Genomic DNA, 5,347 nt, shown 5'->3' with positions numbered 1-5,347 from the left:
TGGGCAGGTGTAATTTCCCCTTTGCTGCCATGAACCTTAATTTAAACTGTGTAGTATTGAACAGCTTATTTGTAGCTTAGTTTTACCTTGTTATATTAAGCACAAACAACATACATTTAGAGCACCTTGTAGTTCAGTTTTCCTGGCCAAAACAGGGCACGAAAAGCTATATATAAAGTGTGTTTTGTAGCATGATTAATAAGATCAAATTAGTCTTCCCTTGCCCTATTTCACAGCATGTTTAGTAAGCTCAAAGTAGCTTTCTTTTGTTCTATTTTACGACATGTTTAGAAAGTCCAAGTTAGCTTTCCTTTGCTCTATTTTACAACATGATTAGTAAGTTCAGATTTGCTTTCCTTTGCTTTATTTTATATCATGCTTAGAGAGTTCAGGTTTGCTTTCCTTTGTGTTATTTTCATGTAGCATGCTTGGTTAGTTGTAATCCTATACTTGTTAGATATATCTATAGGATTCTAATAGGCTCTAATAAAGGATTATAAGAAGCATGAGTAAAGAAAAAGACTAAAGTCTAGTTAAAAAGAGATAACAAGTAAATTAAAGTAAGAGGCTAGTACCCGACTTCCGAGGTTGTCGTTAAACAAATCCAGGTGACCAATTCCGAGGTCTTGGCCCTGGTAAGACCGAGGTCTTTATCCTCATAGGGCTGGAGGCTCGCTACCCCAGTCACTATTAGAGAGCGCGGAAAACAAAGATGGTACTAAGCCTGGGCCCAAAGAAGAAGAAAGAAAAGAAAAGAAGAACAAGAAGAAGAAAGTGAAAGAGAAATTAAAAGATTAATTTCTAGTATAAGAAAAGTAAGAAGAAAAAGAAGAAGAAAGTAAAAGAGAAATTAAAAGATTAATTTCTAGTATAAGGATATAAGAAGATGAAACAAGTTTATGCTTAGAATCAATAAATGTTTAGTTCTTTAATTCTAAGCCTACAGTAGTAGCTTCATTTCTTTCTTGTCAGATAGTGAGCATGTTTAGTATTCAGTTTGATTTCTGTATACCATGAGTACATGCAGCTTTGCTTTAGCATTTCAGTTTCAGTATTATTGCATTGCTTTTATGCACTTCGAGTTTTTGTGAGATAGATTAGTACTTACTAAGCGTTTTCGCTTATAGATCTTTTTTCCTTTCCTCCTACTGCAGATAAAGGAAAAGCTAAGATATGAAGGGAGACGACAGGATGGTGGTGGTGATGAAGGTGTGTGATGACTGCGACTATGGAGAGATCCAGAGAGTGTTATCAAACCTGCAGGACCTATTTGATTAGAGTTTATGCTTTAGTTCTTTTCTTTAAATACTGTTATGAAGTTTATGTGATTGTGATTGAGTTTGATTCATATTGTAGCTTATTTAAGTCCTATTCTGGGAGTTGTGTTTAGTTCTGGTTGCTAGTCTAGTCTTTTGGTTATAATATGAATTTATTACTGCGTGGTTGTGAATAAAATGTGTCCCAGCCGCATGTGGCTGCGTATATATCTTGTGTATTATAGATTTGGTCACCGGTACAGGGGAGACTTTGCCGAAATTTTTCGGTAGGAATTCCTCTGAACCGTGATAAATCTAAGTATTGCTAATAATAGCGTCAGTGACACTAGATAGAGAGTTGTAGTTAGGTAACATTCGCCCTTAGAGAGTAGAAGTAAGAAGGGTGGGTTGTTACAGTTGGTATCAGAGCAGTGTTCCATTCTCCAGCATCACACACACATCAACATCATCCTCGTCGTCTCCAAGTAAGAAAGTATTTAAATTCTTTCTTTATTATGCTTTTCTTATTATTAACTGCAGTATAGGGTACTTATTTTTTTTTAAGTGCTTAAGTAAGATAAAAGATTTAGTTTCCCTTTTCTTTATTCGTATTTATGTATTATTAGAAGGGTTAAAGTATGATATCAAGTCTTTACCTTGCATAATTAGATGGCAAGAAGAGGACACCCGCGTACTGAGGAACCAGCTCAGGAGAACGAAGTGCCCAGAGCAACTGAGCCCAATCTCTTTGAAGTTGTTGCCCAACTCCAGAAACAGGTAGCAGAGCAGCATCAAGTGATTGTCAATCTGATGGCAAATCAACAACTAGTTCCTCCCACTCCTCCAACAGTAACTGTGGAGACTCCAGGGGTAACCGAGGTTCCAGCAGCTACCCTAGGAGTCGTCACAGCACCTCAGAGACAAGAAGCTTACCTCATACAGTGGTTGAAATTGAAACCGGAGAGCTTCTCAGGCACTACTGAGCCCTGGGATGCCCAGGCTTGGTTCAAAACACTGGAGAGCACAATGGATCTTCTGGACTGGCCAGAAGTCGAGAAGGTCAAGTGAGCCTCTTTCTGCCTGTCAGGAGATGCTCGTATGTGGTGGGAGAGGATAAAGACCAAGAGGGCAGTCAATCAGATGAGCTGGGATGATTTCCAGTCAGAGTTTTATGAAGAGTACTTCCACCTACAGATCACCAACAAGCACTATGAAGAATTTATAGAGTTCAAGCAAGATGACCTAACAGTGGAAGAAGCAGTCAAGAAGTTCAACAGACTAGCTCGTCTCTGCCCAGAGCTAGTAAGTACAGAGAAGGAGAGAGTCAGACTGTTGCTCAGAATGCTGAGACCACAGATAGCACTGAATGTGAGTAGTGGAGCTCACCGGCCCCAGACTGGTGAAGAGTTGATAAGTAGAGCATTAATTGCGGAGCACTACCTGAATGACATCAAAGCGCAACGAGCGCAGCACAAGCCAGTGAAGATAGAGGGCAAGACAGTGGGGAGCCAGAAATCCCAGTCAAGTAAACAGAACTGGAAAGGCAAGGGTGACAAAAGAAAAGTGGAACTCAGGAAGTAATCAGAAGGGAGGACCAGCAAACAAGCAGACCAAGTTCCCTCCCTGTCCCAAATGTGGGAGAATGCATCCAGGAGCCTGTCTTTTAGGTAAGACTGGATGTTACTCCTGTGGCCAAGAAGGACACATGGCTAAGGAATGTCCTAATAAGCTCAAAGCACCTCAGCCACAGCCATTGCAATATGGAGGCCAGCTTGCACAGTTGCACCACATGGAAGCAGCATTGGAGGGACCCTATATCAGTCAAGGAAGGTTAGAAGCTCCACCAGTTCCAGCCTTTGATAGTGCCAGAGTATTCTCCCTCACCAAAGAAGAAGCTGCTAGTGCCTCTACGGTCGTAACAGGTCAAGTAGTTATTTTTTCAGCATTTAGCTACTGCACTATTTGATACTGGAGCGACCCATTCTTTTATATCAGTGCCCTTTGCCAAAGAATTACAGGTACCTACAAAATTATGAACTCCATGTTCCCGACGACCCTACCTTCTGGGAAGTCATGGAATCTAACCAGTGGCTTCGGGCTGTACCAGTCAGAATTGCAGACTGAGAGCTATACGTTAACCTGGTAGTCCTCACCATGCAGGATTTCGGCACCATTTTGGGTATGGACTTCCTCAACAAGTACAGTACTTCAGTGGACTACCGCAAAAGGAAAGTAATCTTCAGTCCAGAGGGTGAATCACCTTTTTAAATTCACGGGAGTGCCAAGGAAGAAGACCCAGAAACTTCTCTCTTCTCTTGCAGCTCATCAGATGTTAGTTAAAGGGTGTGTTGGTTTACTTGCATTCATTGTGGGTACAGAAGAACGAGAAAGACCCAAGCAGGAGAAAGTTCGGATAGTCTGCGAGTATCCAGAGGAATTTCCAGAAAAGCTACCTGGACTACCTCCTAACAGAGAAGTGGAGCCAATTTCAAAAGCTCTATACCGCATGTCTCTAGCGGAGCTGAAAGAGTTGCAAGAGCAACTTCAGGAGCTACTTGACAAAGGCTTCATCCGCCCTAGTCACTCACCTTGGGGAGCTCCTGTGTTGTTCGTTAAGAAGAAAGACGGATCCATGCTAAGGTGCATAGATTTTAGAGCGCTGAGCAAAGTAGCAATTAAGGACAAGTACCCTCATTCCAGAATAGATGATCTATATGATCAGCTAAAAAGGGCAATAGTGTTCTCTAAAATAGACCTACGCTATGGGTATCATCAGTTGGAAGTGAAAGAAAGTGATACACCTAGGACAGTTTCCAGGACCAGATATGGACACTACAAATTTGTAGTTATGCCTTTTGGAGTGACTAATGCAGCTACAGTCTTCAGGGACTTAATGAACAGAGTGTTCAGAGAATACCTTGATAAATTTGTCATGGGATTCATCGACGACATTCTAGTCTATTCAAGGACCCTAGAGGAGCATGACACGCACTTGAGAATAGTACTGCAGCCCCTACAGCAGAAGCAGCTTTATGCTAAATTCTCAAAGTGCGAGTTCTGTTTAGATCAAGCGGCATTTCTAGGTCACATAATTTCTAAAGAAAGTATTCAAGTGGACCCAACCAAAATAGAGGCGGTCAACAAATGGCATAGACCCAAGAACCACAAATGGATGTGATGCGATATGGGTAATAGTAGACTGATTGACCAAGTCTGCTCATTTCCTAGCCATCAAGGTGTTCCACTCCATAGAGCAGTTGACACAATTATACGTAAAGGAGGTGATCAGACTTCATGGAGTCCCTAAATCTATTGTTTCTGATAGAGATGGGTGCTTCACCTCACACTTTTGGGAGTGCGTTCAGAATGCACTAGGCACCAAACTCAAGTTCAGCACAGCTTTCCATCCTCAGATAGATGGATAGACAGAGCGAGTAAGTCAGATTTTAGAAGTGCTGGATTTCGAGGGAAGTTGGTGCAAGTATCTATGCTTAGCTGAGTTTGTCTGCAACGATAGCTATCAAGCCACCATCAAGATGACACCTTATGAGGCGTTGTATGGTAGGAAGTGCAGATCACCCATTTGCTGGCAAGAAGCAGGTGAAAGAAGAGAGATGGAAGTGGAACTGGGCATACAGACAGAGCTGATAGATGAGACTACTCAGGCTATCTAGAAGATCAAACAGAGAATTGAGATTGCCAGAGTAGACAGAAGAGTTATGCTGACACACGCCGTAAGCCACTTGAATTCCAAGTGGGGGATTTAGTCTTTCTCAAGGTCGCTCCTATGAGGGGAGTGATGAGATTTGGCAAGAAGGGCAAATTAAGTCCTCGTTATGTAGGACCTTACCTGATCACAGAAAGGATTGGGAAAGTAGCTTACAAGCTGGACTTACCACAAGACATGTCAGCAATACATAATGTATTTCATGTTTTCATGCTAAAGAAGTGTCTCCACGACCCGAGCTAAGTGATTCAGCCTCAGTCAGTGCAGATCCAAGAGAATCAGACCTACACAGATAGTGGACAGAGCAGTTAAGAGACTACGAAATAAAGAAGTACCACTAGTGAAGGTCATCTGGCAGAACCAG

Source organism: Zingiber officinale, chromosome 3A, assembly GCF_018446385.1.
Source record: "Zingiber officinale cultivar Zhangliang chromosome 3A, Zo_v1.1, whole genome shotgun sequence".
Classification (NCBI taxonomy): domain Eukaryota; kingdom Viridiplantae; phylum Streptophyta; class Magnoliopsida; order Zingiberales; family Zingiberaceae; genus Zingiber; species Zingiber officinale.
Note: the sequence above shows the minus strand (reverse complement) of the source record.